Here is a 12397-nt window from a genome sequence, read left to right as displayed (position 1 = left end):
TCGGGCAACTCGGGTTTTCGGGCCGAATTCGGGTAAAAATTCAAAAACCTAGCCGTTTTCGGGTATTCGGGTAATTCGGGCACCTCGGGCGGGTCGGGCAAGTCGGGTAGACGGGAAAAATTCGGGCAAAATTCAAAAATTCGGGCTTCGGGTCGGGCAATTCGGGCACACCCAATTTTCGGGCAATTTTCGGGTCGGGCAGTTCGGGCTTGGTCGGAAAAATGCAAAAAAATCCCGGCGGACGGCGGTATACGGTGGTTAGACGGCGGCGGGCAAGGGTGGACATGTCAAATCCGGGCTGCCCGAGCCCGAACCCGAATTTCTTGCTTGGACGGGCGGGAATTGGGCCGGCCCGCCCGAGCCCGAAAAAATTCGGGTCGCTTACAAAGCTGCGCCTTAATTCTTCGCCTTCATTTCAGCCATTTTGTTTCTCTAGCTTAGCTATTTCTCGATCAACAGTCTCAGCTTGATTCCTTACAGGTACGAATTCCGAAAACAATTGCTTCAGAGCAGTCTTAAACTCGCCTACTGCCTTTTCATCCTCCTGGACCTCGTCTATGTCTTGCTTTGCGGATTCATATTTCTCGCAACTTCGATCAAAGTCAGATACAAACTTGGTGGACATGTGAAATCCGGGCTGCCCGAGCCCGAACCCGAATTTCTTGCTTGGACGGGCGGGAATTGGGCCGGCCCGCCCGAGCCTGAAAAAATTCGGGCTTCCGGCGGCCCGCCGACCCGACGTTCTAGCACTATTCCTACTCCTTTCGACAAAAAAACAAAAAAAAAATCGCTCTTCCTACTTGTTTATCAGTTAAACCATAAATGGCTTAAACCCTCCTTGGCCTCTCCAATGTGGGTAATAATTTCTCTGAGAAATCAATGGGGGTTGGAGGCAAATTCTGGGACTTGCTCAAACCCTATGCCCGGAACGAGGGCTTCGATTTCTTGCGGAACAAGCGAGTCGCCATTGACCTTTTTTTTTTTGGATCGTCCAGCACGAGACTGCTCTCAAGTCCAACGCTCGAAATCCGCATCTCAGGCTCACCTTCTTTCATACCATCAATCTCTTCTCCAAGGTTCCGTATCTTTCTCGTTTTCCTCTTTCTGTTTCGTTTCTGAGAAACTAGAACTGAAATGCAGTTGGTCTATATATTTTTGTATTTGAAGTGTTTTAGGTTTTTAAGGTAATGTGTCCATCTAAACTGAACTGGGCAATTTTTAATAGAACGGGGTAAAAGTGAATATTGGTACGATGCTCAATACATTTTGTGTCTAAAAATGTGAATTTTTTGATTAGTTTGAGCCGTGTTTTTGGTTTCTTAGGTATGTCTGTAACTAAACTGCTTTGGCCACTCTCTAAAATAACTTAACATGGACAAAAAAATTGCTATGAAGCTCCCTGCATTTGTTTCTAAAAATCGGATGTTTTTTTATTTTTTATTTTAATTGGCATTGGGAATTTGAACTGCAGACCTCAACACTGTAGGAAGGAGCACGTATTTACCGCCAGGCAAACAAGCGAGAATTTGTTTTGTATTTTTCATTTTCTAAGGCAAAACAAATATTTTCAAAAATATAACCAAATACAGTTTTACTTTTTTATTATAGTAAAAAATATCTCTCTATAAAAACAACTAAAGACATTTTCGGAAACAGTACTAACACTAATAAAAAAAAAAAAACCCATTTTTCATACCCAGAACAAAACCATTTCCAAAATGCTACCAAACTTGCCCTTTGTATTTGAAGTGTTTTTGGTTGCTTAGATACTGTCTTCAAGTAAGATAAAATGTTTACTTTGTAAACTACTCAAGTTGGGGCCTTGGGGGCAAATAATTATAATGGAAAAGGTCACTTCATTTTTTTTTTTGTCTGAACCTGTTGGGTACTTGGGTGTTGCTGTAGTTTGGAGCATTCCCAGTCTTTGTAATTGATGGAACTCCTTCTCCATTGAAGTCACGAGCAAGGATTGCGAGATTCTATCATTCTTCTGGCATTGATTTGTCTAGCTTTCCTGAGGCTGAAGATGGGGTTTCGGTTGAAAGGAACCGTGCATTTGTCAAGTGTGTTCAAGAATGTGTGGTGGGTTGTGCTTTTGACACCATGGTTCTGTTATTTAAAATTTGGTGTCTCAATGAGTATTTTTGGGCCGTAACTCTTCTTTGGTGGTTGAGGAAAATGAGGAAAGGATCTGAATTTATCTTGATAGTTTGTTGCTTTGTGATGAGTAAAAAAAAAAAAGGCTACATTGAATCTGAAGGGTATTGCATTCTTTATTTCATGGTTGTTTCACGAAAAAGTCTATCACTTTCATGAGGTGATAGCAAGAATAACACTTAATAATCTTACTTCCCGTGAAATTTCTCCCTCCCATCCCAGGAATAATTGAAGAGAAGTCTATCACTTTCATGAGGTGATATCAAGAATAACACTTAATAATCTTACTTTCCATGGATCACTTTTATGAAGTGATAGCAAGAATAACACTTAATAATCTTACTTTCCATGAAATTTCCATGAGCATCCATGTTACTATATGTGTTTTAGAAGAAAAATAAAGACAAAAATAAAGTCATATTAGGAGAAAAAATGTGGTTATTCAGTACATATTTGGCTTAAACTGGGTCTGTGTACCGAGCCTGTGCTAATGAGATTGGTAGTTAGCATAATAACATGTTTCTTTAGACGCGGATTAAAGATCTCTGTGCATAGTTTGGCTGTTATGGTTTTCTGTTTTTGCCTTTCGTTTTTGTTGGTTTCATCGTTGTTGGTTTGCTTTTTGAGGACTCTTTGTCCTCGCCCCTTGTATTGATTTCCATTCATCAATATAAAGTTTTTTGTTACCCAAAAGTACACTATCTGTGCATAGCTTTTTGGGTTCAAGTTTATTTTTGATGTAGCTGAAGTTGCATGAACAATTTACTTCTAGCTAAAATATGTTTTTATCACAACTGTACCCCACCTAACTCATGCTTGGATAAGCGTTTTTTTTTATAAATATTTTTATAGATTTTATGGGTAATGCTTGTAGAATGTTTTTCACCTGTTATCACTAACAATGATTCAATAGGAACTACTTGAGCTATTTGGGATGCCTGTTCTGAAAGCAAAAGAAGAGGCTGAAGCACTGTGTGCCCAGTTAGACCATGAAGGTCATGTAGACGCTTGCATCACATCTGATAGTGATGCATTTCTCTTTGGTGCTACATGTGTGATAGAAGGCTTTAGATCGAACTCCAAAGTAAGTTTTAGTTTCTTAATAGGTCTTTTATTATGCAGTTGAGCATTGGTTCTACTTTAAGTTGACTGAAAAAATTCTTCAATTGCGCAATTAATTTTCTTACAATGAAAAAAAAAAAACAAAATGTGTTGTTCTACGTCTATGTGTTGTCCATATAATTAGCTTAGAAAATATATAATAGGACAGTGAGTCCATCTGAAGTCATCATCTCTTATGGTTCTACATTCTGTTAGTACCCATAAAACACACATTATTCGAGTGATTTAACTTCCTCAGTTAAGAAAAAAGATAATTGAGGAAAGGTCCGAAGAAAGTTCAATATGTAAAAACTAAGGCCTTGTTCTTTTCACAACTCAAATCACAGCTCAAGTTCTTTTACTACAGTGTTTTCTCTCACAAAAATTGAAATTCAACTTTTTTGTTACAGTTTTTTTCTTTCATATAAAAGAAATTTGAGTTGTGAAAAGGACACACCCTAAGAAACTTAATGACATTTTCCTCCTTATAAGAGCAGAGGTTGTACTCTTCTAAACCAAGTGTTTATTTCCTGCTACTTGCATACATTTTTGTTGAGAGGTATTTTAGGCAGGAAATCAATTAGGAAAATTAGTTTTAACAATCCCTGTTTTTCAGGTATTGTGGTAGATATTCTTTCCTATTTTCTCTCTATGTAAATTCTATAAATACGTAGCTATGTAATTATTCAATATACGAAAATACAAAGATAATTTTCCAATCCATAGTTTTCAACATGGTATCAGAGCCCTAGGGCGATTCTCTGGGGTTTTACGCCGCCAAGTAGCCTTCATCGCTACCGTCGCTGCCAAGTAGCCTTCATCGCTGCCGTTGCTGCCAAGCGCCTTTATTGTTGCCGTTGCTATCAAGCAGCCTTCATTGCTGCTGGCCATTACTGCATTATCCTCTCCTTGAATCCACTTTTTCTTCCCCTTCATTCAATTATGTCCGATTCCAAGGCCACCAGCACTACCGTGACTATTGAGGAGGCTTCTCCTGCCCAGAAAACCGGAGACTTGTAGAATATTAGAGCCTCTTATCGACTCAACGGGAGAAACTATCTCAAGTGGTCCCAAGTCGTTCGCACGTACCTTAAAGGAAAGGGAAAAATCAGCCATCTGCTTGGGACTAGACTAGCAAAAACAGACCCTGGATTTGTGGCATGGGATTAGGAGGATTCAATGATTATGTCATGGCTGTGGGATTCAATGGAACCAACCATTAGTGATACTTGTATGTTTCTGGCTAGTGCGAAGGGGATATGGGATTACATTCAACGTACCTACTCGAAGGCACGTGATGCTGCCCAGGTTTATGAGATAAAGATCAAGACAAATGGAATGAAGCAAGGAGACATGACTGTCACAGAGTATGCCAATTTTCTGCATATCATGTGGCAGGAATTGGATAACTACCGAGTGTTCGAGATGAAGTGCCCGGGTGATGCAGTAATTCTCAAGAAATACATTGAAGGTGACAGAGTGTATGATTTTTTGGCTGGTTTAAATTCTGAATTTGATCAAGTTCGGTTACAAATACTCAGTAAGGAGGATGTTCCTTCACTGGAAGAGGCCATCTCAATTATTCGTGGAGAGGAGAGCCGAAAGAATGTGATACTAGAAAAATCGAGTGGTATGGAAGGGTCTGCCCTGGTGACTAAATCGGAACATCAGGAGAAGAATAAGGATGACCAGCCAAGGAATTCAGGAAGGGAGAACCAGAGAAGGGAAAATCGAGATAATTTGTGGCGCACCTACTGCAAGAAGTCGAGGCATACCAAGGAAAATTGCTGGAAGTTGAATGGCAAACCTCCAAACAGTGAGTGGGGAACACGTGGTAGACAACAAAGGCCCCAAGCTCATCTCACGGAGCAAGCAAAGGCTGAAGAAGGAGCGGACAACAAGGGATTTAAGGGAGAAGAGATATGATTCAAAAGGGATGAGATTGAAAAATTACGGAGTCTATTGAGTTCTCTTGAAAAACCATCCGGAGCTAGGTCCTTAGTTCTCTCAGGTAAAACCAGTGATTTCTTATGGATTGCACACTTCTGGAAATTTTTTTGATGATTCTTGGATATTAGATTCCGGAGCCACGGACCACATGACACACTCCTCACATTTTTTCCATACATATACTCCTTATCCGAGTAATAGGAAGATTATCGTAGCAAATGGAGAATTAGCTACAGTGGCAGGTTTAGGAGATGTTTATATTAATCCCTCCGTGGTCCTTAAAAATGTCTTGCATGTGCCGAAGTTATTAGCTAATCTTATTTCTATTAAAAAACTTACAACTGATCTTAAGTGTTGTGCAATATTTTTCTTGTCTCATTGTGTTCTTCAGGATCAGGCCTCGGGGAGGAAGATTGGACTTGCTAAGGAAAGAAACAGTCTCTACCACCTAGAAATTTCAAAGAAAACCGCCAGTAACTTGCACGTGTCTCTTCTCAGTTCCTCCAATAAAGATGCCATTTGGCTTCACCACTATCGTCTTGGTCACCCGTCCTTTAGAGTCCTACAAATTATGTTTCCACAATTGTTCATAGGAATTGATGTTTCTGAGTTTCATTGCGATGTTTGTGAACTAGCAAAACATACTCGTGTTCCTTTTCCTATCATTAATAAAAGAAGCGTTTTCCTTTTCAATTGATTCATAGTGATATTTGGGGTCCATCTACTATTCCTAATGTATCAGGGGCTCGTTGGTTTGTCTCATTAATTGATGATTGCACACGTGTAACCTGGCTGTTTTTACTTAAATAAAAATCTGATGTCAGTAATATTATTCACAGCTTCCACTCCATGATCCAAAACCAATTTGGGGTGAATAAAAACCTTTAGGTTAGACAATGCTAGGGATTATTTCAACCAAGTTTTATCACCCTATTTTCAAAAGGAAGGAATTATTCACACTTCTTCTTGTGTGGATACACCCCAACATAATGGGATAGCTGAGAGGAAAAATGGGCACCTATTAAATGTCACTAGAGCCTTGTTGTTTCATGGGAACATGCCTAAATCCTACTGGGGGGAAGCCGTCTTAACAGCCACACACATGATAAATAGACTACCCTCCCGTGTACTTGACAACAAGAGTCCTATGGAAATTCTTAATGCACACTACCCTCACTTTAGAACCTCAAATGGCCTTATACCTAGAATATTTGGATGCACAACCTTTGTACATGTCCACCGCCCAAACAGAGGGAAGTTAGACCCCCGTGTAACCAAATGCATTTTTGTTGGCTATTCATCAACACAAAAGGGGTACAAATGCTATTATCCTCCATCAAGAAAATTCTATATCTCAGTTGATGTTACCTTCTTTGAAAACAAATCTTATTTCTCTAAGTCCCATCTTTAGGGGGAGACAACTAATCGTGAAGATGGTACTTGGTCTGAGTCGTTTGAGTTTTTTGAGCCACTTGCTCTTCCCTCTACCTCTCATTCCCCCTTAGTCATCACTCCAGTCACTCCATCAAGTCCTTCCCAAGAGCCCGAGTCTTCCAACACAGAAACCGACCCTACTTGTCAACCCCAAGAGCCTGTCCAGTTAAGTTACTGAGGTTCATCCAAGATTTTCTCAGGTGTATACGAGAAGGGCAAAAGCCCCAAACCTGACACAAGTCCAAGAGATCAACCCGAGTCCTAAGAATAAAGGCATGGTGAGTACAGATTCACTCCTAGACACTGAAACAGTTGAAGGTTTGGCCGATGACTCTCATTTGCCCATTGCCATCAGGAAAAAATCCTGAGAATGCTCCAAGAGGCCACTATACCCTCTTTCCCATTATGTCTCACCTAAACGCCTGTCATCATCCCACCAGAGGTTTATGGTTAGCCTAAACACAATCTCCACACCAAATACACTTTCTAAGGCATTATTGAAGGAGGAGTGGAGGAATGCTATGAGAGAGGAATTAGAGGCTCTGGAAAAGAATCAAACATGGGAGATAGTTGAGAGACCAAAAGGAAAGAACATAGTTGATTGTAAATGGGTATTTGCATTAAAGTATAAGGCTGATGGAACTCTTGAGAGATATAAAGCAAGGTTAGTTGCGAAAGGGTACACTCAGACTTATGTGGTAGATTATCAGGAGACATTCGCTCCGGTGGCAAAAATGAATACCGTGAGGACTTTAGTGTCATTAGCAGCCCATTTTGACTGGCCATTGCTACAATATGATGTGAAAAATGCCTTTCTCCATGGAGACTTGGATGTGGAGATATATATGAGCATCCCGCTAGGGTTTGAGGGGAATTAAACCAGTGACAAAGTCTGCAAGCTTAAAAAGGCTCTATATGGGCTAAAACAGTCCCCTAGAGCATGGTTTGGCAGATTTGCTAAGGTAATGAAAGATTCGGATTATAGGCAAAGTCAAGGTGATCACACGTTGTTCTTCAAGCATTCGGCCTCAGGGGGAGTGACTACCTTACTTGTGTATGTTGATGATATTATCATAACCGGGAATGATGAGAAGGAGAAAGATGACTTGAAGAGAAGATTGATTCAGGAATTTGAGATAAAGGAACTTGGGAAATTGAAGTATTTCGTTGGGATTGAGATGGCATACTCTAGACAAGGCATCTTTGTATCCCAACGGAAGTATGTGACTGATCTTTTGATAGAAACTGGAAAGGCTGAGTGCAAACCGGCTGCCACTCCTATGGACTCAACCCAGAAATTAAGTGAAGCAAGAGAGGAACCGCCAGTGGACAAGGGAATGTATCAAAGGCTAGTTGGGAGACTCATATATCTCACACACACTCGGCCGGATATAGCCTACTTAGTGAGTGTGATCAGCCAATTTATGCATGATCCGAGAGAGCCTCACCTTCAAGCTGCACATAGAATATTGCAATACTTGAAGGGCAGTCCCGGAAAAGGAATTTTGTTCAAAAAGAACTCTGCTTTGACGTTAGAAGTATATACAGATGCAGATTATGCAGGTTCTATAGTGAATAGAAGATCAACAACTGGCTATTGTACATTTCTTGGAGGTAATCTGATCACATGGAGGAGCAAAAAGCAGAATGTTGTGGCTAGATCATCTGCAGAAGTTGAATTTCGGGCTGTTGCTCAAGGGATGTGTGAACTACTTTGGCTGAAAATTATTCTAGATGATTTGAGAGTCAAGTGGGAGGAACCTATGAAGCTTTACTGCGACAACAAGTCAGCAATCAACATTGCTCATAATCCTATTCAACATGATAGGACAAAGCATATTAAGATTGATAGACACTTCATCAAAGAGAAGTTGGAAGAATGACTCATATGTATGTCTTATGTTCCTTCGGGAAGTCAACTAGCTGATGTTTTAACAAAAGGATTAAGTGGGTCTAATTTTCATGAGATTGTAACCAAGCTGGGAATGGAAGTTATTCATTCCTCAGCTTGAGGGGGAGTGTCGAGAGGTATTTTAGGTAGGAAATCAATTAGGAAAATTAGTTTTAACAATCCCTGTTTTTCAGGGATTGTGGTAGATATTCTTTCCTATTTTCTCTCTATGTAAATTCTATAAATACTTAGCTATGTAATTATTCAATATACGAAAATACAAAGATAATTTTCCAATCCCTAGTTTTCAACAATTTTCTCTTATGGACTACTATTCTTGAACTCGAAGCTTCTATTTTCAACAAGTTGTTATGCCCAATTATTTTGCTAGTTTGAGAATCTCATAATATACAGGAACCATTTGAATGCTACTACATGTCAGATATTGAAGCTGGTCTTGGTTTAAAGAGGGAACAATTGATAGCCATCTCTCTTTGGTGGGGAATGATCATGATATAAGTGGGGTGCAAGGAATTGGGCTTGAGACAGCTCTTCGTTTTGTCCAAACTTTGGGTGAAGATGAGATATTGACTAAGTATGCTTTTAAGTTGCTTCATATGATATTAACATGCTGATGTTGAAAACTTGTTTATAGTGAAATATTTTGCTCAAATCTTTTATGTGCATGCAGGTTACGTGGAATAGGCAACAAGAGTATTTCTGCATTCCAGTGTTATACTAAATTTGTGGATGATCTTGTACCGTCTTTAGATAGAAGCGTACCGAAGAAAAAGCTTTCTCATTGTTCTTTCTGTTGGCATCCTGGTAGCACGCGAGATCATTTGAAGAATTCTTGTAAATATTGTGATAAGCCTCCTATTCGGTTCACTTATGCTAGGTGTGGCAAGCATGTGAGGGGGGGAAATTAGTTGGTACGTTAAGGTCTATTTGAGAAACTTGTGTGGGGGCCTGGGAATCTGTGTTAGTTGTAGGGGAATTCAGTTGTAATGGAATAAGCAGGGGGAATTCCGTGAGAAAAGGCAGGCAATTAGTGAGTGAAGAAGAGTAGTTCCTCTGAGAGAGAATTGAGCCTCTCGAAAGCTCAATACCTATCTTACTTTCTTGTATTTTCTGTATTTTCGATTGGCTTCCATTAATACAAATTCCCAGCTTCTTTTTCCCTTCATTTCGCTACTATCTGTGTGGTATCTATCACCTGGTATCAGAGCAAGTCATCGGAATATGGTAAACAGAAGGATTGCAGGCCGAGGAGAGGTGGTGGAGGACCGGGGGGAGGAACAACAGGCACCGACGGAAGAAGTAGACCCGGGGGAGTTTTAGCGGGAGTTGCGGGAGCTCCGAGGAGACCGACAACGCCTTGCGGTGTTGGAGAGGAGCCTTGATACCATCGTGACGCGGATGTCGGTGCTCAATTGGGTGGAACAGGCGCTCCAGAAGTTGGAGGATCTGTCGCGACTGGGAGGAAATAGGGGAAATAAGGGAAAATTGCTCCACCCGGAGTCCTCGAACTAGGGGGCGACGTGCGCCGCGGGGGAGGAGGGTCGACCCAGTGGACCCACCGGGATTGAGCGTTCCGATTGGGATCGAGGTGAACCTTGCACGCGCCGGTTGGAGATGCCCATGTTTGACGGGGAGAATCCAGAGGGCTTGCTGTTCCGTGCTAAGCGATACTTCGCGATCAATCGGTTGATAGAGCCCGAGAAGCTACAGGCGGCGGCGATCTGCATGGATGGGGAGGCCTTGGCTTGGTTTCAATGGGTGGATGGACGGAGGCCTATTCGCAGCTGGCAGGAACTGAGGGTTCACGTGCTGGATCGATTCCGTTTGACCCAGGAGGGGTCCATCTGCGAAAAATTTCTGGCTCTCTGCCAGGAGGGGTCGGTACGGGAGTATCGTCGGAGGTTTGAACTCTTGGCTTCTCCGCTAAGTGAAGTTTCAGAAAAGGTGATGGAGAGCACGTTTATCAACGGGCTAAAACCGGAAGTTCGGGCGGAGGTCCGTTTGGCTAACCCCAGCGGGTTGACCCAGATCATAGAGTATGCCCAACAGGTCGAAGACAGGAATAGCATGTACGACCGAACCGAATAGCTGTGACGGGGCCATGGGGACGGACGTCGAGTGGGGGCCCCTCGGCGAGTCCAACCGGACAGCTCCCTTCAATCCCAAAGGCCCAGGCGTAGGGGCCACGTCCTCCAGGTAACCCATCCAGTGCCCCTCTTCCCTTTAAGAAAATGACTGGTGCAGAATGGCAAGCTAAGAGGGACAAGGGACTTTGTTTTCGTTGCGATGAGAAATACTCATTTGGCCACCGTTGCAAAAACAAGGAACTTCACATTTTAATGATTAATGATGAGATAGAAGTAGGTGAGTGGGATGAGGCCGAGAAGGAAGGGCAGGAAGGAAGCGCGAAGGAGGTCCACGAGACAGTGGAACTGTCCATTAATTCTGTAGTTGGCCTGACCACCCTAAAAACCATGAAGGTTAATGGGCGAATTGGCTAGCAAGAGGTGGTGGTGATGGTCGATTGTGGGGCCACACATAACTTCATCTCGGTAGCGTTGGTTGAAAAATTGGGGATCCCGAAGGTGGGGACTAATTGCTATGGGGTGTTGATGGGCACGAGAATAACCATAAAAGGAGAGGGGATAAGTAAAGGGGTCGTGATAACCCTCCAGAACATTGAGATCATTGAGGATTTCCTACCTCTGGAACTAGGCAGTGCAGATGTAATCTTGGGCATGCAGTGGCTTGAATCCCTGGGTGGCATGCAGGTGAATTGGAAGACTTTGACGATGAAGTTCTGGCTGGGGGGGGACCCTTCCAAGGGGATCCCAGTCTATGTTACTCCCGGGCATCACTTAAGGCCATGGTTAAGGCTTTCCGTGAGCAGGATGAAGGGGTGCTGCTGGAATTGGGAAGCATCTCTGTGGAAGATGGGGAAAAGCAGGTGGTCATTCCACAGGCCCTTGTGGAGGTAGTGCAACAGCATCGGCGTATCTTCAAGTGGCCACAGGGGCTACCACCGAGTCGCGGACGAGATCATGCGATCACGCTCCAACTGGGCATTGCGCCAATAAACGTGCGGCCCTACAGGTATCCGCAGATTCAAAAGACCGAGATTGAGCGCCTGGTGAGGGACATGTCGGCGGCAGGGATAATTCAGCCAAGTATTAGCCCTTATTCGAGCCCAGTTCTGCTAGTTAAGAAAAAAGACGGTAGCTGGAGGTTTTGCATGGATGATCGCGCATTGAATAAAGCGATAGTGCCGGACAAATTTCTGATTCCAATGATTGATGAGTTATTGGACGAGCTCCAGGGGGCCACGGTTTTCTCCAAACTCAATCTCAAGTCGGGATATCATCAAATCCGTGTCAAGCAAGAGGACGTTCCTAAGACTGCATTCCGAACCCCCGATGGCCACTATGAGTTCTTGGTAATGCCTTTCAGGCTTACCAATGCCCCGGCAACCTTTCAGGCTCTCATGAATGAGATTTTCAAGGAGCATCTGCGGTAGTTTGTACTCATTTTTTTTTATGACATTTTAGTGTACAGTCGGACCATGGACGATCATATCATCCATTTGCGAAGGGTACTAGACATTTTGGGGGCGCACCAGTTATTTGCCAATGAGAAGAAGTGTGAGTTCGGTCAATCCTGTAATACCCGAGATTTAATTAAGACTTAAGCCAATAATAAATAAATTTTATAAATTAAAATCATGCACCACATTTACCATTTACCTCAAAGTTATTTGTTGGCATTATATTTTATTATTATAGCTATCATATGATTTTATTAAACTTATAGCTTTGCTAATCAAGTTTTCAGTTTTAATGTGCAGTG

At 42.3% G+C, this 12397-nt stretch overlaps 1 pseudogene; it reads left to right on the top strand.

Annotated features, from left to right (window-relative positions):
• Nucleotides 1-849: 849 nt before the first annotated feature.
• The window catches only part of LOC21388145, a 29184-nt pseudogene continuing 17636 nt past the window's right edge, over nt 850-12397 (top strand).

The sequence above is a fragment of the Morus notabilis genome, unplaced genomic scaffold (assembly GCF_000414095.1).
Source record: "Morus notabilis unplaced genomic scaffold, ASM41409v2 Scaffold1061, whole genome shotgun sequence".
NCBI lineage: Eukaryota > Viridiplantae > Streptophyta > Magnoliopsida > Rosales > Moraceae > Morus > Morus notabilis.
This window is presented reverse-complemented; position numbering and strand designations above follow the sequence as displayed.